The sequence below is a fragment of the Aedes albopictus genome, chromosome 3 (assembly GCF_035046485.1).
Source record: "Aedes albopictus strain Foshan chromosome 3, AalbF5, whole genome shotgun sequence".
Lineage (NCBI taxonomy): Eukaryota > Metazoa > Arthropoda > Insecta > Diptera > Culicidae > Aedes > Aedes albopictus.
In genome coordinates, this window is record NC_085138.1 from 176,201,971 (window position 1) to 176,227,246 (window position 25,276).

At 39.6% G+C, this 25,276-nt stretch overlaps 1 protein-coding gene and 1 non-coding gene across 3 annotated transcripts in view; one reads left to right on the plus strand and one right to left on the minus strand.

The window, feature by feature from the left end:
- The window catches only part of LOC109403725 (RING finger protein 44), a 70,368-nt gene extending 69,985 nt beyond the window's left edge, over positions 1 to 383 (minus strand). The window contains exon 1 of one of the 2 annotated variants that reach the window (XM_062843043.1): positions 239 to 383. The gene's annotated coding sequence lies outside the window, so the exon portion shown is untranslated. The remainder of the gene's footprint in view (positions 1 to 238) is intronic. The other variant, XM_062843042.1, reaches the window with a different exon arrangement.
- A 147-nt stretch (positions 384 to 530) lies between these two features.
- Positions 531 to 2,002, plus strand: LOC109398936 (uncharacterized). The gene is made up of 2 exons (XR_009995729.1): positions 531 to 1,173; positions 1,517 to 2,002. It is a non-coding gene; the product is annotated as an uncharacterized LOC109398936 (transcript).
- The last annotated feature ends 23,274 nt before the right edge of the window (positions 2,003 to 25,276 follow it).

Below are 25,276 nucleotides of genomic sequence, written 5' to 3' on the forward strand. Positions count from 1 at the left end.
AACACAATATATTGATCCACTGACAAAACTTGTAGGTGCGGATCACTTTTCCATACAGCCTGAATCAACTTTTTTCGAGCGCAATTTTCACAACTTAACGGAACTTTTCCACGGCTTTCGATACTATCAAACGCAAGCAAAACAACTTAGCTACACTTTGAGACAACAATTACCCAGTTTAAAACAGAATGAATAGCCATTTTTTGGAAAAATATCGACGAATACGAGCGACCATTACCTCTCTTTGTGTTTTCTGCGAACTGAATGAATGACAGATGTAATTTTCATTTTCATCAATAAATTTTCAAGCTCGCCCCATGTACAGTTGTGGTGGGGTGGAAACCGAGCTTTTTCGCCTCATTCATATAACCATTAGGTAACGGCTGGTAACGCTTTCAGTAACGGAGGTTTATTGATTGTACCAGCGACTTTATAAGAAAACTTAAGTGACAGTCCAAAAAGTTTATGTTTTGTTTCATAGTTTAATTAAGCTAACAAATAAATAAAACCAATAAAACGTTCAAATATCAGAATCAAATCATGTTTGTATCAAGGCGCTATCTGGTGTACAATATAATGCACCACATCGTCGACACAGGCAACCCTAAATAGTGGTGGGTAATGAATGTGAATCCCTACCTAAACGGGTCGATTGAGCTCGCCCGTTCACAACCTTGCCAGTTGCAAGAAGAGAGTCAATGTGAACAGATCGCAGAAACGAGGCAGAGAGCGTCAGAGTGATCGTGAGGCCTCCCTCGTCCAGTTTGAGTCGGAAAAGATTGGAAAAGAGTCAGTGAGTGTCAAAGATCTAGTGAAACCCGTGCAAATTTGGAAGTATATTAGAAAGTTTGCTTATTGTTGGGCTGGTAAACTGTTTTAATGCATCTCAAAAATTCCTGTCAGTGGAAAAGTCTTGTTTCGAATAGTGTAGTTTTTAAAATCTCATCAATTGATGCGAAATACAGTAAATCTAGAAATTCAAATCGTGTAACAAATGTATGTGATTGGCAAGAAGAAGTTAAAATAGTACTATCTTCGTAATTTGATGTTACAACTCATGAAAAATTGGAAAATACAGTCAAAGGGAGTGAGATAGCCCGAAACGTAGAAAGGCAAGCGCCAATCTGATCTTGTTGATTCAGTGTGCAATTCTTTGCTCGCATTAGTTAAAAGGTAATCTAAATAGTTTTCCTCTTTTGTGAATAAGAAATAATTTCGAAATGTATTATAAAATGTTGAAACGAAGGCTACATGTTTGAGGAAAATCTTTTTGCTCTAAGGACGCCATCTTGTTTCTTTTACGTCACAAGAGCGCAGCTAAATTCGAACACATCAGGGGTTTGCGAAGCAACTTATTCAGATGGTGGTACATGGATGGCCAGTGTACCCCTACCGATCGAAACATGCAATCTCACGTACACTAGCACGAATTCGATCTATTTTTTTACATTGTAGCCTTCAATAAAAACTCAACACAAAACTAGTTTACATTATGTTTTTCTCTCCACCTTTATAGAGCGCGACAACGGCCCCTCACTACTACACACGCACTTGCTACGAGTTTTGGAAGTGTTTCCTACAGATTTTACATCACGTAAATTTGTACTGTGGAAACAGTTGACGAACCTGCGGAGAAGAACGCCTAGTGAAACCCAAACTGTTGACGCATACAATCTCACGTGAACGTACACTCACACACACACATGTTAATACACATCAATATGAGTGTAGTGTGCTAGCAAGAGAACAAAGAAACGGACCTTTTGCGTCAAAATAACAGGGATAACGAGTGTGTTCTTGGAAAGCTGCAGTGCTCAAGGGAGGTATTTACCGATTCCATACAATTTCTGTGATAGGGTTCCTTGCATTTATGCATGAGGAACCTCTGGAAAGTATTTGTGAAAAGTTGAATATCCATCCCTCAAGTTGAAAGTGAAAGGTAATCAAAAGAAAGACACTGAACTACAGATCTAGTGGTGTTTGCTTGGAGTAAAAACACGTATGCAGTTGAAAAATAGTGGTGAAACACTTCAAGGCGAACAACGAAGCTAAAGTGGGAGAATCGTAACGTGAAGCAAAGTGGAACGCAAAACCACATATGAATTCGTGTATCTGCACTCGGTTATGTTGTGTACCCAGCATTTTCTTTTAGTATCGAGATATTTTTATAATAAAACAATATCAAAACAAGAAAAATTACACTAAAAGAAAACAGTAATCATTAACTGAAGCAGTATAATTGAAAATACAAAGTAAATATAGTTTATATTTAACAATTTAATGATAAAGTGTGATAATAGTTTTAAACAAGGAATCGTACCCGTAAACAATTGACTGATACGTCAGAGTGAGTGTTCAGAGCTGCAAGAGAAGAAGTGGAAGAAAAGTGAAAGTCCAAGATGACAAACTCGCACAACCGAAGTGGTAGAAACGGCAGTTATGCTGAGCGGTTCTTCAACAATCACAGTCCACAGCAGTTGAGCGGTAGCGGTAGTAAGCGTAATAACGCTACTAACAGCAATGGAGGCAATGGAGGCCGAACACCGAAGTCACCAAGTTCGACCTACTTCAGGAGCATTTCGACTTCGAATGCAATCCCGATAGTACAACAATCCACGTCACCCGTTAGTAGTAAAAATGGCACTTACTACAACTCCACTTCGCCCAGTGGACGACATCATAGCTTTAATGGCCAGCGATCAAGTCCAGGTGGTAATGGCCCTTTCAACAATTCTACCGGATCATATCCCGGTTCTCTTTCTGGTTCCCCACCAAACTTTTCCCATTTTGCTGGTAGCAAATGTTACGATGCTCCAGCGCCCACCGCTTTGCCAAAACCACCTGTACATTGGACGTCGCCTGCTTCATCCAACGTCACTATATCATCAGCTTTAAACACTTCGAAATCATCCACCAACAAGCCAACCTCAGCATCCATCGTCAACGCTAGGAGTGCCTACAATAGTAAGGGACCTTCATCGGTAGTTTCCTCAGCTATAATAACAACGTCTAGGTCCAAGGTAAAGTCCGCTGTGAAACCAGCAATGTCCTGTGCTGCGGCTGCGGCTAAGGTCAATCGTAGGGTTGATTTCACTCACAACCTCAAAACGGCACTTAATGTGCAAGCCTAACCTAAACGTTCATTTGAAGATGAATCTACCGATCCGCTTTGTTGAGTGCTGCCAAGATCACATCTACCCGATCCGTGTACCAAATTCACCACACAAATATTACGACCAACCAAACAATCTGCATCAAAACCAGGATATGTTTACTTATTTTTTATTTTACATTTAAAAAATCAGAATTTCACTCAAATCATCGATCACAAGCAGCTACGAGACATAATAGGATGGCTACAGTGAGTTAAATTTACGAACTTAACTCTGATTATCAATTCTAGTTTATAGATATACATCCTTTTTTAAATGTTTTATTTTAATTTGAAGCGTGACATTTTCTGGTCAATTCATCGGCCATTACAAATCCTAAATTTATTATTTTTGTGAGCCTAATTTTTCGGCATTGCAACGATCGAAGTGAAAGGATTGATTGCTTAGCAACAGAGATTCATTCCATTCCAAAAGAAAGGTATTTACTCTAGTCCTTTAAAACAAAAACAAACATTTCATCAATCTGAATTGCAAACAAAGATCTACAAATTGTATTTTACACTTTCTCACCTTTAGTTATTATCCGGAAAGTACGCGGTCCAAATTCTGAATCGATCGTTGAAATGCCGTAAAATATGGCAGGGGAATTGTTACTTTTGCATTATTTACATAGTCATTTTCATTGTTTTCAATTAATTATATGTGTACGAACTCTCACTGAAAATATGAGGCAATATTTGATCGAGGTTCGTTTCTCAAAGAGGCGATGACTAATTAAATACAAACCGCTAAAATGTACGATATCTCAAAGACCAAAAACGCACTGTGAGCGCTATCGGAGAAAATTTGAACGTTTCTAATCAAAATTCAAGCACATGTATAATTTAACGTTCAAATGTAGAACCGTTTACGGTAAATAATTAAATTATCAAAATTTTCAAATATATGTATTACCAAAACGCGACCAAAGTGATGAAATTGAAAATTCCACATACGGTTTATTGAAACACTGTTTGTCGAATTTTAAAAGAACATCGCGTTCAAGCGTTTTTTTATTAGGCTTATAAAAACGGACACTCCCATAGACATCACTTTTAAATTATACATTGTGCTTCAGTTTTGTACGATAGCAAAAGCATGTGTGAGTTTGTAAACTGCACAGTTTACTTTGACGCAACGGAGCGAAAGGTTCACGGAAAATATAACATTACAGTACAAAATCGAACTATTAAATGTATGTTTTACAATAATAATCAGCAAAGCAAATCAAACATGGACGAATGAAATGAACAAGATGAAGAGGAAAACAAGTGTTAAGAAGAAAATCAACACACCAACATGAGACAGAAATAGGTAAAGGGTTATCAAGCAAAAATGCAAGAAATATTGTTTAGCGAAAAAAATGAGAACTGACGAGAGGATGATCAAGTGTGTGTGTGACAATATAAAAACAAAATGAGAATCGAAAGACTTATCACTACTGATAACAAATCAATTTCAACACATTGAATGCTTACGATGAGGGTTAGTCGAAAGTTCGTCGACAATTGAACCGAGGTGGACGAAGCTTTCCCGTTTACTCAATCATTGGTGAACTCCGCATAGTAGGGGAGATAGTTTGTGGGCAACACACTACACCTAATGTGAGACATCGGGCCATCTCTCAGGGGGCGGAGTTTATAAACTTTGCCAACAGTGATTATTGTTCTTGTTTTCCTATCAGTTTAATCATGGTTTTCCTGATTTTTTTTCGCATTTATAGAATCCTAATTGATTTTGCCTTCTTACGAAGGGATTAATTTCTTGTAAATAGCACAGTTTTAAAATCCGTAAATGGTAGAAGAGAGTGTGCCTTCTAGTACTTTTTACAAACGGAGAGTAGACGAAACCCTTCATCAAGCGCTGAAAATGAAAATTTGTGAATGAGAGACAACTCCGCCCTTGAATTCAAAAAAGGACTTTATCAGATTTGATTGAAATGACATGCGGTTGTAATCAAAGGCGTCACATAAAAATTCATAACTGGCTTCTGTAGCGTCATAAATAAGAACTACGAAAGTCTGAAGGGGACGGTAGTGGCAATAGGTTAATTGATGTTATCGATTTACATTATACCTGTCGCTTCGACGTAGGATTGATTTTATTCTACATTGGTTCAGCAATCGTAATGTAATGAACGTCGGGACAACCATCACCCATACCGTCATGCTTTCGAAATGTCGGCTCTTAAAAAATTTCCCCGACGAAAGTGGAACTTAATGACTCGGTGTAAGTAGCAGTTGTTGTTAATCATTGCAACCTTATAACGATTCATTCGTTGCTTCCACCTTTGTTCAATAAATGGAAATGTTGGAAATTTACATGAAAAAAAAATCCAACGACGTTATAATTTTTATGTGTGTCTTTGCTACCAAAATGTCCTAGAATATCAATCAATGAATTCGCCGATAAACATAAATTAACTTTTCAACACCTTCTTTCTTTGACGAACAAACTATTTTTAATTTCAGAATAGGCTCCATTTTTCTTTTCAAAATACTTACTGGCACAATTACGTCCCAAAAATATAGCAAGTATGCTTCAGCCCAGTGCAATATACTATATTCGAAAATAATATGTTTAAACTCAGTGTTTTGAAAAACAAAAATGCACACAACGGTCAATCTTTCGTTATCATTTAGAACAAAACCAAAAACCACATGTATTTTTTTTTAAGCAGAGACAGCGCGAAACTTGTGACAACAACAAAAAAGTAATATTTGCAATCTAGACCCTACGTTTATATCTATTAAAATTAGTATTTTCAATCAGATTTTTACTTCCCAACTGCAAATATTTGTTTGATCTCATATGTCCTCTTATTATTATTTTTTTTTTCTTAAATAAAATTTTGTTTCAAACACGCGATATCCTGAGGTTTGATCAGCCTGATAATACGAAGACATTCACCTCTATTGATAATCCAATCACACTTGAGAAAATCGCTCATGACGTATTGTTTTAGGTTGATCAAGAATTATTGAACGTGTGTAACTTAAATAAGATTAAGAGAACTTATCATTTTTGTTTTTATATTGCTTTTTAGCTTTTAAGGTTGGGTCACAAACGCGTCTAAATTGATACACCATAGAAAATTTACACGGAGTAAATACTGTATAGAAACTAGAGAGCGCAAGGAAATTCAAACATAATCACATATATTATCAGACTTTTAACACGTGAAACTACAAGATAGTTACTCTCACACACTTGCAACAATGCCATTCGCCCCTTTTCAAACGACAAACACAAACACGACATACCAAGTTTGGTACATTTTTTGGTCCCTTAAGTGCGTAGGAAAATTGTAAACTGATTCGTTTGGCTGACATCTAATGTTGAGTGTTTATTCATTTATATACTGAAAGAACAATAAGTAAATTTTTGATACGAAGTATCGTAATTTTAGGTTCTTGGGCATAAACCATGTAGCAAAATAATTTATTCAGACATGTTTGATGCCAAAAAAATGAAATTAGTTTTTTCAGGTTAGATCTTCTTATATTTATTAAATTTGGTGAAACTACAAAGTAAAATAGCTTATTTGCAACGATGTATCTGTTATATTTTCTTAAAGGTGGTCTGTTCTGAAAGGGAATCCCACTTTCCATTTCCTCCCGAATCAGCTTAGAAGATGTTTTCTTATCTTTTCTCATTCTACCGAAAATTAAACATTGAAGAAAGGAGACATTTTCTCGGATGGATCAAAACATATATTGCACATTGCAAATATTGTCCCCTACGCAAATTCATAGCGGTAAATGTGGCAAATCTACTGTCCGCGAACAAGGTAACCACAAATTAAAATATCAAATGATTTGGAAACAACAGAAGTTAAATGTTGTTTTGAACTTATACAGCATATACTTATGTTTTACCTTGGAAACGGGTGCGACTGAAGCATTTGTCGTAAGCTCAACAAATCCGAGTACAAATAAGAATGTACGCAAGTTGTCAATATTCTATATGTGTATATTATGTCATGTTCAGACTGGAAACTGAATAACATGTAATTCAAAGTATTACTATTAATTATGCCTTCAAGATAGTGAGGTTTTACTTGCTAGATGGCTTTTTTAATGGTGTTAATTTGAATAACATATTTTTCAGATTGCAGTGTGAACAAACATCTGCGGCCGTATTTTTCATGATGTTTTCTGAGAAAAATATGTATAGCAAATACAGGCGCAGAATTTGAATACCAGTGACAGATTGTTCCGAGTTAAAATGCGTACTTCATTCAAATATGTTACACTTCAATCTTGCCCGATGATTAACTATAAAAACTATAAAAAAAAATCAAAATCATCGACATGTCTGAATAAATAACATTTTGCTGGCAAATTCAAATTAATCATACAATAGTTTAGAACCACACAAACACAATATTGATCACACGATTTGAATCTATGGAAACAAACCAGCAACGCAGACAGTAATACTCGTTCAGTGTTCTGATAGATGGGCATAATTTCCACTGAACTATAAACAAGCAAAGAATAAACGAAAAACAAGAAACAATTAATCTGCGATACGGAAATACAGCCAATACTGCTAAAATATTTTTTTTTATTTTGAACAGAATTACACTTTTATGGTAAGCTGTATGATGAAAAGAAAACAATGTCAAATGAACCGTATAGAAAGAAGAACGAATTACAAGACAAGTGAAGCGAAAGTAAATGAAATGAGTACGTTGTCGACAATGGCACCGCGAACCGTTGTGAGCCATTTGTCTTCTTCGCAACTAGAATGAGAAAGTCATGTAAACTCACACGCACATACGAGATATCGCATTTCAATTATTTTTTTCTTCTGTATATTACAGAAACGTAATGTTGTCTCCAAAAGAAGCGTCTAGAGTTATGGAGCATTTAAAGCGAGACAGAATTTAGTAAAATAAAAAGTATGCTGCGCGTGAGTGTTGCTTTGCTTTAATGGGTAAAGTCTATAGGCAAAAGGAAAGGCAAACACATTGAAAAATGAGATTGTAATAATAAACGAAGGAGGAAATCTTTTAGAATCGTAAGCGTAATAAATATTAGCATATAAACTATAGAAACGAGACAAAAAGGTAGAAATGTTCGTAATTGTTCTGTGATCCCTATTCATTTAATGTTACTGCTTTTTTCAACGAGGCAAACATGTAATGAGAAGGAATTTTTAAATTGTTGGATGGATTCACAAAAAAAGGAATAGGAAATCGCTAGTAGAAGTAAAAAAGCAGTAACGATTAAAACTGTGGTTGATGAATTTTTAAATTGGTCAATCACGTCTACGATTAATCTGTACTAGACTTTTGTAAACGAACAAGTAAGTGAAATTTGAACCAATCCTCACAACAAGAGACAAAATTGCCATGTACTGTATCAACAATCATTAACTACTGTAGTCCTGATATATCTCAAAGCTTCCTATAAAATTTCAATTTGGAAAACGATTTCATATTGGTCCAAAACAAAATTCAAAATTTATTCTAACAAGTTAGTATTTCATACGACAATAGTTCTCAATCGCTAACATGTATTAAATTTGGTCTTAAATAGTCAGGTGCAGTCTACTTGTTTTATCAATTTGTAACAAAACAAATATTGTGATCCCTTATTATTTGTAAAACAGAAAAAAAAACATTCGAATGGAAAAAAAAACCAGTCCATTCATTAAAAGATCAGAGCAAAAAAAAAAGACATCTCATGCTCTGCAAAAAAGAAACAAAGAAAAAAATATACTTCAAACCCAATAACCACCTCAATCCCACAATGTGCCTTGGCACGCTCCCTTCCAAAAAGCAATAAAACAAGTCCCATCCTAAACACTCCTCATAAATTCCAGATTTCCCTGATCCATTTTTCCTCCCCGAACTCCACGTGAACTCCCTCTTCATAATTCCCACATCCAAACGCGTGGAGTTCAACCAAAAATATTGTAAAGAGTTATTCAAAAGAGTTTTCCTACATCGCATCGATCCAAGATGGTCACATCCCAGCCACTTCACGGTGGACACCAGGATGATCCGACTAATCAGGAATGTGCGTCTCATCGCTAAAGGTTTCAATAAAGTTGGAAGCTGCATTGTATATCACAGCCCTGTTTCTCATGTTGTGCAGTGTAAGATTAGCTAACTTCAGTTAAGAATTCTCTGAGCAACAACATAATCAATCACCCTAAGGGCCGATTTCTTCACCCTAGCTTAAGCGTTAAACCAGGTTTAACTTTATGGGTAAGCCTGGCTTACCCGTAAAGCCGAGGTGAAGAAATCGACCCTAAATCGATCGTTACATGACCTCCGAAATCGCTAAAAATATACAATAAAATAAGTATCCAAGGAAAATATCACTGCCTAATGACTTCCTTTTGATCGTGTGATCTTATATCGTTTAGATGAATCTAAAGTAATCTGAATATTAATGCTAAACTTGGTGTCTCTCTTACTTTTAAACTGTGCCAAATTTGTGGGAGGTGTGGCGGGCCCGGTTCTCCACATTTCAGGGACCCCACCTCAAATTTTACTTCACGAAATAAAGAAAAATATAATGCTAGAAAAATGTCTTGCTTAGACTTTTATTAAACTTTGAATATAAAACTGTGTACTGGCAGTATGTTTTTGTAATGGTGAATCACCACCGTCGGTGGTGATATGCTCGGGTTTTCATGAAAAGGCTGCATCTATCTGTCTAGCAACTTACGGACTTTCTTCAACACTTGGAGAAAAAATAACAGATCTTGAGCGGCACAAAAAAAGATCCACCTTTCAGTTGGTTTCAGTTTCTAGTGAAAACTACAAGCAAAAATGGTAAAATATATCTTTCAATGAATGCATTACATCCATTTTACATTGTTTTAGTAATCTGTGTTGAAAAATATTTGGTTTTTGAGGAATAAAAATGATTTCTGAAGAGATTGGGGAAATTGCTTAAAAATTGGGTATGACAGAAAAAAAGATCCACTTGGCAATTAATGCTGAAACTTCAAAATTTCGCCAAATTTTCACACGTTTTGCTTCTTGGTTTATGATGTTGTGATGTGAAATTTATTTTGACATGAGTTTCATCAATTTTAGGGTGATATGGGGCGAGTTTATTGTTCATGGTTAATATAATACGTAAAATTTTCTCTATACTACAGAAAGTATCTGTAAGCAAGAATGAACGCTATTAATATACAATACAACAATAATTCAGCTTTCAGACATACAGGAATGTACTTTTTTGAACAATTTTTATGAGTTTTGGTCGACTAATGCAAAGAAATGCACATGTTGTGAAGATTATTAAGGATTATTTGATATTATTCGATTTTTTTTTTTTTGATAACTCAAAACACTCTCACGTTTGTGTCTCGCATTGATCACCTCCATCTGCTTTTACTAAAGCTTGCGGGAGGTATATTTTATCATATACACAATGATAATTACAAGTTTTCAATGTATCACAAGTGGTACACATGGTGCGCACTTATAATGTTAACTTGCAAAATAAAAACAAACTGGTGGTAAATTATGCGCATACATGAAATGAGTGATTGCAAGAGAGACTAACGTCAAATCATGTTGGTGTCTTCATCACATATATTCCTTGAATTCCAACGAAAAATATTGCAGAAGGCAGCCAGATGATCTGACGCTTTATTTTTTTGTAAACTTTGGATTCTGAGAATGGGTATATTGAAGCGACAGTGGAATTTGATGGTTAAAGTTAACATTATGATTGAACACCCGTTTGTACCACTCACAATACATTGAAATTTAGTAATTATCAAAGTGTATATGATGGAATATACCTCCAGCAAGCTTTAGTTCAAGCAGATGGAGGTGATCATAGCGATACACAAACGTGAGAGTGTTTTGAGTTATCAAAAAATATCGAATAATATCAAATAATCCTTTATAATCTTCACAACATGTGCATTTCTTTGCGTTAGTCGACCAAAACTCATAAAAATTGTTCAAAAAAGTACATTCCTGTATGTCTGCAAGCTGAATTATTGTTGTATTGCAGTGCTTCCCAAACTGTGCGCCGCGGCGCCCTGGTGCGCCGCGAACCTTTACCAGGTCCGCCGCAGGATTTTGGCTTTTGTGACGAAACAAAAAAAAAAACAAACTCTTCATTTGTATTGCGGAACACCATTAATTTTTTTAATAGTAAAACTAGTGTCGCTCACATATTTTTTTAAATCTTTCCTGACTCTTTGATTATTCTATAGGATTTTTGGTATCCTTTTAAACATATCAATTGAAACCACATTTTAAAATTTCAAGTTTTTGAAATTGTTTTTGGAGTTCTTAAGCTTTAGCTTAGCTTTAGATTTTACTATAACTTTCCAAAGTTTTTAATTTTAAGAACATTATTTACGTTCTTTTCAGAATAATTACAAGGTCTTTGGAACAGCTTAGCGGCATGCAGGTTTGCCGATCTGGTAGTGTGAAGAGCTAGCTTTGACCTTTTTGAACCGGACTGTTGCATCAGTACTGCCGCAACCTCGCTGAACTCGAATAAGTTTGTTATGCTCGGTTTCATCAATGGGGTTATATATGGCCAATCCAGGTCTAAAGGACCAAGTTGAAATTTATGAAAATAAGTTCAATCAAAGCCCATCTGGCAGGTCTTTACAATCCCTTCATGTGTCCCAGTTTACCGAAATTTTGTAAAATGAATAAAAGTGTTACTTTCCGCAAAAAGTTGAAGCTTTGGTTAAGTTCTTTGTAGTCATTTTCATTGTTGGCTGAATTGTTGAAGTTCAGCAGCTTGTTTTACCTTTGCATCTGAGTTTCTTCTTATTTTTAAAACTTCTATGATGAAATCAACATGATTTTTTAAATCTTGCAAATATTTAAACTATCTTTGAGAAATTAATTTAAAAAATAGTTAGTTTTCCAAATATTGAATTCTGAAAACATGATATTAGAGAAGTGTTTCACGATTTTGTCTTACACACTGTAAAGTGAATGTTGTCCAAAATTTAAAAAAAAACCTTGGTGCGCCGCGAATTTTTTGGAAATATCAAAGGGCGCCGCGATAGCAAAAAGTTTGGGAACCTCTGTTGTATTGTATATTAATAGCGTTCATTCTTGCTTACAGATACTTTCTCTAGTGTAGAGAAAATTTTACGTATTATGTTAATCATGAACAATAAACTCGCCCCATATCACCCTAAAATTGGTGAAACTCGTGTCAAAACAAATTTCACATGTCAAAAACATCACAACATCATAAACCAAGAAGCAAAACGTGTGAAAATTTGGTGAAATTTTGAAGTTTCAGAATTAATTGCCAAGTGGATATTTTTTTCTGTCATACCCAATTTTTAAGCAATTTCCCCAATCTCATCAGAAATCATTTTTATTCCTCAAAAACAAAATATTGTTCAACACAGATTACTAAAACAATGTAAAATGGATGTAATGCATTCATTGAAAGATATATTTTATCATTTTTGCATGTAGTTTTCACTAGAAACTGAAACCACTATATGGTGGATCTTTTTTGTGCCGATCTCAGTAGCTTCGCAAAAAAATCTTGTTAGCAGGAGCTATGAATTAATCTATTTCTGTAAAAAAAAAATCACAGGAAATTCAGTCAGGTTAGGGTAAGATTTGGTTAGATGGCATTTTTAAACTTCCACCTTTACCAATGTCAAATAGCCTCATGTGTTAGGCCTCTATAATGGTAACAGCAACTAAACAATATTTGCTTGATACTTCAGCAGAGAAACATTCACGAAAGTATTACATTTGTATCGTTTTCAAAACTGAATCGTATGAAAACATTCAAAAAATAAGTCCATCATTTTTCAGGCTCTTCAGACCTCCTTTCCTCCCTATGTCCAGCTTTTTCGTATACTCAATACATAGAGTGTCACACTTTTACAGACCACCTCCACCCTAAACGATGGTCGTCATATTTGAATGACCCCTAACAGAGTGGTACAACCATGCGCCTCCATGTGTATCTCAATCTCCTTTGAAACAAATGGCTGATCCTAAAATCATCAGGAAACCTTAACTGCAAGCAAGAAAAGCCGAAAATTACCAAATTTTCATCGGTAATCAAAAGATTTTCTGTGGGTTTGCCTGCCTGGTTTCTAGAAGAATGTTTTATTGCAAACATATCTGGACACCATTCAATTATAGTAGTAATTATCAAATCGCATGAATGAATCACAGGAATGATTTGAAAAGGTAACAGTTTCACCTCACCTTGGCATTTTGAACTGTGTTCCTCTAAATATAATAAATTGCAATAGGTCCCGCCTAAATTTAACAATTCTGGAATTCGATTTCGTCGTAGATTTCCTGTGATTCCAATGCAGATTACTACAATTTGTGTTACAAACAGCACCATAATACTACATAGGACAGACTGAGGAGACTTGATCCCTGTGGAAACTTGTTCCCTCCATATTTTTTACGGAATCGAAAACAGTTTTCTTCTAGCATATTTTTTTTCATCACTACATCTGGACAAACGACTATGTTTTGGCCACAAGTGATCTCGATTGTGCATTGTATTATACCGGGAGGAGGAATTTCTGGAAAAATTCATCAAGGAAACCCTGGAAGAATTCCCGGAAGAATCCTCATGGAAGAATTACTGAAGAAATTCTTGAAAGAATTTCAAAAAGGAATCCCTGTATTCCTGGAGGAGTCCCAGAATTAAATCCTGAATTAAATGCATGGGTGAATTCCTGGAGGAATCCCTATACACTCTATACATCCCTGGTGTAGTGCCTCGAGGTATGTCTAAAATAGTTCCTGGAGGAATTCCTAAAAGAATTCGTGGAGGAATTTCAAGAGCAATCCCTAGAGGAACTCCTGAAGGAATGTGTGGAGGAGCTCCTGAAGGAATTCCTGTAGACATACCTGAGAGAATTTCTGGAGACATCTCTAGAGAAATTCCTTGAGCTATCTTCTAAGGAACTTCTGGAGGAATCTCTAGAGAAATCCCTAGAGGTATTTCTGGGGGGTTTTCATGAAAAATCACTGGAGAACTTTCAGGAAGAATCCCTGGAGGAATTCTTTGTCAAATCCCTGAAAGAATTCCTGGAGGAGTTCCTGGATGAACCCCTGGTGGAATCTCTAGAGGAATTGCTTGAGGTATATCTAGACTAGAGGAATACCTGGCAGACTTTACAGAGGAAACCTGAAACAACTCCTGAAAGAATTTCTGGAGGAATCCCAAGAAGAGTTCTTGGAGTCATTTTTTAAATAATTCCGAAAGTTGTTCCAGAAAAAATCACAGAAGGAATTCCCGTGTGAATTTCTGAAGAAACCCCATGAGGATTTTCTAAGGGAATCACAGGAGAGTTTCCTTAGGGAATTCTTGGAAGAATTTCTGTAGGAATCTCTGGATAAAAAAATCTGAAGAAACCCATGTCTGCAATAATTTCTAGACGAATAATTGAAGGAAAAATTGGATGGACTCCTAAAAGAAAACAGGAGTGTTAAGTTAGTGTAAGACAAGGCAATTCCCCTAGAGATTTTTTAGATACGTTGATCAGGATTTCCTCAAAGATTGTGATATGCATACTTTCAGATTCAGATGTTACCACATAGAGTCTTTCATAAGTCTTCCTTTAAGAAGTTATGGATTCCCCAATGAATATTCCGTTCATTCCTATGAAATAGTTTCCTCAGAAACCTACCGATTGGTGGCAGCCCTTTCAAGCCAGTTGCCCAACCCCCAGTCCTCTCGGGCCTGTTTCCTCGAAACGAAGTCGGCCACCACGGATGGCAGAAACCATGGCCTTTTCTCGGTGGCTATCGACGCCAACCTTGCCAGCCACCACCGTTTCCGCCTTGCCGTTGTCTCCCCGCCGTTGTTTACCATCCACGCCGCTGCGTCCATACACTGCAGCCCCAGTTCTATCATTAATTTGATCCGTCTGGGTAAAATACAATGAAACTGTTGGCCCACCAGATTTCCACGTGTTCCGATCGTTGATCATTACTTTGTATGGTATATCTAAGAAGGGTTTTTGTTGCAAGAAAAGCGAAAAATGACGCGTGTTCAGGGCGGTTGTGATGGGAATATCCTTCCATGTTTCCAACGAATATTTTCGAATGATATTCCCTGTCAGGATTTCTGTAGTAATTTCTCTTCGAATTACTTTAAAAACTGTAAATTTTAATCAAGATCCCAACGAATAGGAAATTCGATCGAGATTCCATATGAAATACTGTCACGATTTGACCATAAAGCGCTTTAAAAAATAGTTCAGGGATATCGTAATTAACCCTCTAATACCCAATCCCGCCTTTAGACGGGGTATAGTTTGAGCATTTTTGTAATTTTTGTTTCGTGGAAAATCATTTTTTTTATATTTTTGGCTGATATTTAGGACTGTTCTGTATATCTCACAATGATTTTTGATGTATTTTAAAGCGTATTTATATTTTTTAAAAATTATTGAAAAATTGATGTTTTAGTCACCTTTTAGAAGTCATTGTTTGTTTTGTATTGAATCGCTACAATTAATATATTTTAAATTTTTCCCTAATCATTCTATCCTTGTTTAATAGTTTAAGCGAATCGAATACACTCTAAAATTATTTTCCCTAAAATTACACGGAAAATCAAGTTTTATGTGAAAAAAATTTAAAATAATAATATTTCAACAATAATCATAAAATCTCAAAATGTTTTCATCTAAAAAAATCGGTTCCCCAAATTGGCTTCCAGGAAAAATATAAAAGTGGTGGGATGTTCAAAAATAAAAATTAGAAAAATCAAAAACTGAAATTCACGAAATCGAGAATTAAAAAGAATCATCTTCCAAAACATGTTTAAATCGATTTTAGATGACGAAAAATGATATTTAGATCAAAATAAAAAATTTGGGTATTAGAGGGTTAAAGAATTATTTAAATAATTGAATTTTTTCAGAAACAAATACAGCAATGATTATCCTTCTCAAGAAATTGCTCCTGGGAATCCATCTGGAAGCTCTCGATGGATTCCACCAGGATTTTTCTAAGGAGTAGGGTCCAAAAATAAGCTGCTACATGGTCTTCATCGAATATTTTTCTAGGGATGCTTTATAAATATTTTTTCCAGATATTGCCAGAATAATTACTATTATAATCTTCCACAAATTTCACATTTAACTTTCTTCCCTTCTAAGAATTAAGTAGTTGCTCGTAGAAGGCTTCTACAGATTTTTTTTGTACATTTCTCTGGAACTGAAATGGAATTTCGCTTGAAATTAATCAAGGTTGTATAGCCTACAATTTGCATGAGTTTCACAATGAACTTCATCTTTAGAGGACTAAATCTAACAACATGCCTATGATTCCATACATTTGTCCTAGCCACCCAATTGGATGTGGTCGCGCCTCTGCTCAGCATTACTAAGCAGAGGGTGACGGGTGCGATTCCCGGTCGCTCCAGGGACTTTTCGTAATGGAAATTTCCTTGACTTCCTTGGCATAAAGTATCTTCGTGCCTGACACACGATATACACATAAAAAGGGCCATTGGCAGACGAATCTCTCAGTTAATAACTGTGAAAGTGCTCATATAACACAGCACCAAGCTGAGCAGCAAGCTTTGTCCCTGTAAGGATGTAACGCCAAAAAAAAGAAGGATGGTCGTGAAATTTTATACAGCTGTCTTCTATTTGCATTTTCTCGGCTGTCCAGAAAAACTGGAAGATGGAAATTCCAACTTTTATAAGCTATGCTATTGTACTAGGGTGGCCCAGAAATCTATAAGGAAAATCTTCACTTGAATTTGATGTTTTAAACTGCCATAAGCAGTGCTGGGAATGGTAACAGTAGTTTGCTTTGATTTCATGATTGAATCGTTGTCTTTGGAAACCCGGGAGAATTTTTTTTGAATCAATACAGTAGGCGTTCTAAACCATTTCTACGGTAGCAGCCACAGTGCGGGAGCTCCACACGAGTGTTAGTGAAATTCGTTTTACGTACTTCATTAGGAGTAGTTTTTTTTTTTCCTTTAATGCTTTATTCGTTATTAAAACTCTCAACGTGTTAAAAATATGTAGAGCTCGTTGAATTTTCATTCCCCTTTAACTGACCAATCCCTGACCGGACCACTGTATTTCCGAGGAACGATTACCAATCGCCCGTCTGATTCTTCCACCGAACAACCTCTCGTTATGCCATCCAAGCATAGGTCCTTCCGAGGCCTCGCCCGTGCAGCAGGAGAGTCTGTTCCTTCACCGAACTGCCATTTCTCAAAATGTTTTATCCGCGGTTGTCCGCTCGATTCTGCCAGTGAAAACCTTTCTGTCACTATAATGGTTACGTTCCCCCGGGTCACCTTGTCCCGGTAGCCCAACCAATTCTTACAGCTAAGACATGCCCAACCCGCTCCAAAGCATTGTTTTCTCTGAATACCCAGTAAAAGAAGCCCGTTTAACTCCTCTCTCAAAACGCAGTCAGTGAATTGGATGTATTTGATCTGTTCGGAAATCTGGATTAAATGAGTACGGTTTGTCCCGAGACTGCGATGGCGATAAGAATCCTGTCCGAATCACGGTCCGAATCCTACATACGGCTCCACGGTTCACTACTACGAACAGTCAATTAGAAGTGAGGTAATTTGCCTAACATTGGCGACCTATTTTTTTTTTTTTTTTTTTTAATTTTGTTTATTTAGTCATTTTGTGTTTACAATAAATTTTATGATTAAGTGTTACAGATCTTGTCTTTTCATCCTTTGATTTTTGTTTGATTGCTTTTGATGTTGCTTTTTAATTTAGTTTCATAACGAGTGTCTTGTGTTTGTGTGTTTGTGTGTTTACAAACTTGGTAATTTCAATTTTTTATTCTACTTAACCTACTTATCCTAAAAAATTTGAAAAATCCTAATCAACCAACGCTCGGATGAGCGGGTGTTCTGATTGAGCAGCGCTTTCGATGAAGCCGTCGATTCCTTCCTCGATCCGTTCCTTGACGGTCTTGATGCCTGCGTTTCGGTGCAACTCGCTGATCCTAGTATCGTAGGGGGCGTTCAGAATAAGGCAAAGCAGCCGGTTCTGGACCACCTGCAGCTTCTTCTTGTGGGTTTCCGCACACGTTCCCCACACAGGCATGGCGTAGTTCACCACGGGGGCGATGACGGTTTTGAAGACGGCTAGCTTGTTTCGTCGCGAAAGTCGGGACCGCCGGGAGATCAGCGGGTACAGAGACTTTAGCAGACCAATGCATCTGTTCTTCAGGTTCTCGGTGTGCGTCCGGTATGTCCTTTTGTTGTCCATGACCACCCCAAGGTAGCCAACTTCATCCGACCAGGGAACAATGTGGCCGTTGATCCGGATGTAGCAGTCCGGTGGAGGGAGGAGCTTCGGTGATGGTCGATGCCGGAAGACGATGGCCTGGCTCTTGGCTTCGTTGACTTTTATTTTCCAGCTCGTGAGGTAGCCGACGTAGGCCGTTACGCCCTGCTGGAGCCGGGATCTGTAGATCGCGGGCGTTCGACCATTTGCTACGATCGCGCTGTCATCGGCGTAGAGTGCCAATATGCACCCACCGGGGAGTGGCGGGATGTCCGACGTGTACAGGTTGTACAGTATCGGGCCCAGGAGACTGCCTTGGGGAACTCCTGCTGGGACCGCCTGCAGTTCGGATTCTGTTCCTGCGAAATGGACTCGGAAAGATCGATTTGCGAGATAATTGCTTACCATTTTCGTCAGGTAGGTCGGAAATCCTGCCTGCACCAGCTTGTAGACGAGGCCGTCGTGCCAGACGTTGTCGAAGGCCTTCTCGACGTCCAGGAGGACCATCGCCGTGTTGTTGGATAGGGCAGTGTTGCGGTGGATGGCGTTTTCAACTCGAACCAACTGGTGAGCGGTGGAGTGCCCTCGTCGGAATCCGAACTGCTCCGGAACGATGAGGTCGTGTTCGTCAATGTGCTCCATCAAGCGCTGGAGAATGATGCGCTCAAAACCCTTGCTAGCTGCTGATAGCAGGGAGATGGGCCGATAGCTTGACGCGTTGGTCGGGTCCTTCTCGGGCTTCAGGATGGGAATCACTTTGCCTACCTTCCACCTGGATGGAAAGTAGCCCAGTTGTAGACATCTGGAGAAGACCGCCGCCAAGAAGCGGTACGCCTTTCTGGAGAGCTTCTTCAGAACCAGGTTGAAGATGTTATCCTTGCCCGGTGCCTTCATGTTCTTCGTCCGTTTGACCGCTGCCATGACTTCGTCCTCTGTGACCTGGTCGTCGAAGGGTGCAGCGTTGTTCGCCTCGAGTTGGGCGATGGTTTGCTGAACCGCTGCTTCGTGGGGGCTCTGCATGCTCGCGCCGAGGTTGTGCGCTTCGACCAATTTGTGGGCGATGGCGTTACGGGGTACGGGGAGAGGCTTCTTCTTCAGGATCTTGGCCACTTTCCAGAAGGGTCTTGAATGGTCACTCAGCTGGCCGAGGTGGTTCGAAAACTGCCGGTTCCTGATCACGTCCATCCGGTCCTTGATCTGGCTGTTTAGCAGGGAGACCTCCAGCTTTTTCAGCAGGCAGCCGGTCCGTCGGAACTGCCTTCGGACGGTGTTCCGTTGTTGGATCAGCTGACGGGTATCGTCGTCGATGTTCGTGAAATTGTATCTCACTGGGACCCACCGGATGCAGGAGTCCTCGGCCGAGTGGATGGCGTTCTCGAACACGTCCAGGTTTTGTTCGATGCTTTCGATAGTTTGGAGATTCGGTTCTTCTGGTAGTTGGGAATCTACCAGGCGGCTGAATGCCACCCAATTGACTCGGTGGTAGTCTCGACGCATTGCCGGCGGGACCGACATCGGTTCGCGTTCCAGCTCGCAGGTAACTGGGAGGTGGTCCGAGCTTAACTCTTGGTGGGTGACCGGCTTGGACAGTTGCAGGTCCGATAGGAATACATCCAGTGTTGATGTTGTGCCTGCCGGGGAGACGAACGTTGGCTCGTCCGGGTGGTGTAGGGCACACGTACCGGAGCTGAGGTGATCTGCCAAGAGGGTCCCATTTTTGTTGTTGGTGTGGTTTCTCCACAAGGAATGGCGAGCATTTAGGTCCCCGGCCACGACGAAGCTCGTTCTGTTGTTGGTCAGTTTCCGTAGGTCATCCATGAACTGATTCGATGTCCCGTTGTTGTCCACGCATTGCCTAGGTGCGTAGACGGCGAACAGCGTAACGGCACCACGAAGGGTGCTGATTTCGACACCGATGGCTTCGATGACGGTTGTCTTGGGATGAGGTAGGATTTTGTAGCGCAGGCCCCGTCGAATGAGGACGACCACGCCACCACCGTTGGAGTTTGGTCGGTCCAGTCGCACTATGATGTGTGTTGGTAGCGAGAAGTTGGTAGTTGGGTTGAGTCGTGTCTCCGTCACGACTCCGACGTCGATTATGTGCTGGGCGAGGAATTCACCCAACTCGAGTTTTTTCGCCCTTACAGAGCGAGCGTTCCAGTTGAGAATACGGATGTTATCCTCAGGGCCCATACTTGATAAGGAAGGTTTGGACCGTCATGGTGACAGCGTTGATTTGCTCGCGCTTGGAGCGGCATGCTCCCAGCCGTTCGAACAGGCACATGGCAAGCTCGGTGACTACCTCCGGGGGGTAGAGTGTGCCATCGTCCAGCGGGTGGGCGGTGGGGGCGCTACGTCCTTGGTTTCCCCAGCCAGGAGGGGTACGGTTCTGCTCAGGCACAGCAGAGGCGGCGGCCGCAAGGCGTTGTTGCACTTGGGAGACCGGCTGGTGGTTTGATGGGTTCCGGGTTGGATTCACTGGTGGTGGTGGTGGCCGGATTCACCGGAGGTGGTGGTGGCCGGAAGCGGCCGCGCTGGTTCTTGGCGGACGCTTTCCTGCGGATTTCGATGTACTCCGCTCGCTTCGGGCAGGCTCTGTTGTTTCCCTCGTGCGTGTCCCCGCAGTAGACGCATTTTGGGGCTGTTCCTTCCAGCATCGGGGCGCAGGAAGCAGTTGGGTGTTCTTCGGCACATTTACCACAGCGGGGGCGCATGTGGCAGTTTTTGGTGCCGTGCCCGTAGGCAAGACAGTTTCCGCACTGAGTGACCTGGCGTTTCTTTGGGCGGTACCTGTCCCACTCTACGATGATTTGGAAGAGAGCCTTCACTTCCCGTAGGTCCTTCATGGAGATGGATCCCTTCTCCAGATGGACCAGATACGGCCGGTCTCGTTCGTTGGAGCCTTCTCCTCGCCTGATGGGAAACACGTTCAGGGGCTTCAGTTTCTTGACCTTTAGTTCCTGGATTATCTCCTCCGGGGAGTACTCCTCGAGGCCCCGTAGAAGCACCTTCAGTGGCTTGTTTCCGGGGGCATCGTGCGTGTAGAACTCCGCACGGTTATCCACCAGGAATTTGCCGACCTCCTGGTAATCGGCGATGGTGGTGCAGACGATTTTCGTCCCAGTACTGCACAGTTTGAAGAGCGGGTGGATCTGCTTCTTCGCCAGCTCGTTCCTGAGCGCTGCTTCGTGGAAGCGAAGATCGGTGGTACCTTCGGTGGCTTGGGGGGCGCGGGGGTGTTTTGATCCACCGGCAGGGTGGCAAACTTATTCTTCGCCAGCAGTCTGGCGTTTTGCTCCACTGACGAGCCTTGTCCATCCAAGCGTTGCCGCTTGCTGTTTGGGTGCTGCTGATCCGAGGCATGGGCTGCAGCTTGATGGCCCGATGCGGGGTCCTGGGGCGGCGGCCTGCCGCGACCCATCGTCGTCGGCGATTCGGGAAAACGAAAAACGGCTGCTGTTTCTTGCAGCGATTTTTTCTCCCTTGCCACACCAAACAGGTGGGCAAGTGCCGGAGACAAGTCACGCGAGCGAATAATCTCTTTGTGAGAGTAACGCGAAAACGGGGAAAAGCGCGGGAAAACTTACTTCGAGCTTGGAATGCCAACAGGCCAGCGAGAACAGATAATCCGTAAGCAACCAGCGGTGTCCGCCTAACGGCGATGACATAGTGCCGCTTCAAAGTGAGAGTGGGAGTGCGCGTCCAAAGGATTTTTGTGGATTTGCTGTTGTTGATATTCTTTTTTGCGGCTTCGCACACGCGCACTCTCACTCTCACGCGTAACTATAACGGCACCCTAAGATTACCGTGTGGGTCTTTGGGCGGATCGCTAATCGGGACTCTGAGCACACTTGTCGACTTCACTGCTCGGATGTCGAAGCTAGAATGTCGTTTAGCGACCTACGGCCCACTGCACGAATATATTCTGGCCTGCTTACTCTCACCGAAAATTTGACGTTTGAGCGGTGCCGGCACCTCTAAAACGTCAAATTTTCCGTGAGGGTGAGCAGGCCAGAATATATTCGTGCAGTGGACCACTGTAGCAAGCTACCGTAGCAACGTATGGTTACCGATGAATTTCAACAAACTAGGCTAGGGTAATTGATCCGATCATGGAGGAGTTAAGCGCTGGGTTCATGTTTAAACCACAATTGTATCGCCCCAAGCAAACTTTTTACATGGATTGAATTGAAAATAATAAAATCCATCCTTAATCTACGGGAAAATAACGAAATATTGCCACTTTGATGTTGTTATGAGCATTTTATTCGTTTTTTTCGTTCGTTTTTTTAGATCATTGTGTTCCTAATGTTGCGGTATGTGTTCCTAATGTTGCGGTATTTTGTTCCTATTGTTGCGGTATCCCATTGAAATCATATGGGATACCGCAACATTAGGAACACTACCGCAACAATAGGAACACAGCAGCAAACACATTTATGAAAATATTTTTTTAAAATAGGTTTTTGGGCAAATCTCAAGCAAACAAATGGAGCAATCTCATAAATTAAGCACCATACATCTATTAAAAATACCTTTTGGTAACATTTCAGTCGAAAAAGTGCTCAATTGCCATTACCGCAACAATAGGTACTACCGCAACGATGGGAACAATTACCCTACAGTAGCGAGCAATTTTGCGGTCATTACCATGGGTAGCTGTGGTTTGCATGGTTTTGGCTCCGCAGAAAGAACTTCGCGATTTTTCCCAGCACTAAGCAACAACTAGGGGTCTCCAGTTAGCCTAGTGGTTAAGGCTATGGATCGCCAATTCGGAGACGGCGTGTTCGATTCCCGTTCCGGTCGGGAAAATTTTCTCGACACTCTGGGCATAGTGTATCATTGTACTTGCCTCACAATACATATACAAATTCATGCAATGGCAGGCAAAGAAAACCCTTCAATTAATAACTGTGGAAGATGTTGATGGAGAATGTTCAAAGAACATTAAGTTGAAGCGAGGCAGGCCAAGCCCCACTGGGAACGTAGAACCACAAAGAAGAAGAAGAAGAAGCAACAGCAACAAATTGGAGCGGAATTCATAAGGTCTGAGGTGACGCTCGGCAAATTTGGAGTTAATATGAAAAAAAAAACTAGTAAACATATACATGTGCACATGTGCAGCATTAATGGCAGAGTTTCAGTTTTCTGCAGCTTGATGGCGCTTGAAACGTTCAACCATGTAGGCGTTTATTAAACTATATTTCTTGTAAATGAAGGTATTGCCGAAAGTTTTGAAATTATGCCGCATAATTTATGCGAATGTAATCAATCCTCGCTATATTGAGTTGACGTCAGCAAGTTCGTGAAATTTAGTTTTTGCTGTAAAGTAAGAGCATTTGGGTTGCTCATATCTGTAAAAATATGAAACATCAAAACATATTTTGTTTGCATATCTGGTTGAATTGCTCTTGAAGAGATAAACCAGCCTCAGGCTGCAAATCTCCCCAATAACCCCCACCTAACCTATGCTCTTAATCATGTACAGGGGATGGCCAAAATGTTTGGGATAGGCAACTTTTTTGCTCTCACAAAAATGTTCAACATGTTGTAACTTTTCATAGAGTGCAGCAAAAATTCTCAAATTTTAACTGTTTGTTCTCCTATTATATATGCATGATTGGTACAAATTTGAGCTCGATTGGTTAATCTTTCGCGAAGTTAGAATCGTTCTCGTGAAACACTATTTTTTAGACAACTAATTTTTGAACTGTCATATCACGGAAACCAGTGAATCGAATTGAATGAAAATTTTAACGTTTATCAACAACATATTGATGATGATGATGATGATTAACCTGGGCTTGTTAGGGGAATATCTGTAAATAAAAAGAAAATCGCGTTAAGTACTGTTCCTTTTTTTTTCTTTTTTTCTTTTTTTTATTTATTAACGTTTTGATACTTGATACGACGATCTAAAATGTAATATATTCTCACGACGAATAAAGTTATACCGGTTTGACATTTTCACCCATATAGAAGAAAATAAGTCAAATTTACAATATCATCAAAAAATTACTAAATGTGTTATTCTTTCAATCCAATTAGGCTTTAATACATCATATCAGAGATATCTCCAGAACAGAAGCAGTAAATCTTCGGATATCAACACTAAAATTTAATGACATTGATGTAAAAAATTTACATTTTTTAAAGAAAGATCCAAAAAGTTTCAATCCATGATAACCTTTTTCAACGTTCAAAAAGTACCAATGTTTTAATGACATGAGAAGCATCAATGTATTGTTGATAAACGTTCAAAAGTTCATTAAATTCGGTTCACTGGTTTCCGAGATATGACAGTTCAAAAATAAGTTGTCTAAAAAATAGTGTTTTACGAGAACGATTCTAACTTCGCGAAAGATTAACTAATCGAGCTCAAAATTGTACCAATGATGCACATATAGTAGGTTAACTAACAGTTGAAATTTGAGAATTTTTGATGCACTCTATGAAAAGTTACACCGTTTTGAGCTTTTTTGTGAGAGAAAAAAAAGTTGCCTATCCCAAACATTTTGGCCACCCCCTGTATATTAAAGTGTAGTACAAATTCACCTCACAGAAAAAACAAATCTTGTAATATTTATCACATCACTTTGATTGCATGTGCAACTCCGAACCGATCGCACTTAAATATGGCTTTAATGATTGCGATGGAGTTTTGAACAGTTCACATGAGACGTAAATGAAGCCCAAATAGCGAACTTGAGCGAGGATTTGTTTTAATACAAGCGTATCCCATGCTAACCCATACACCACAAAGGTGAACCAAAAATCGATTGCTATGGTTAACAAAATGCTAATATAGAATAGCCGCCGATAGCCTATGCATCTAGGTAAATGCAACGCCGTACTTTTTGGTTTCAATAGTAGGGTCTCATACAGAC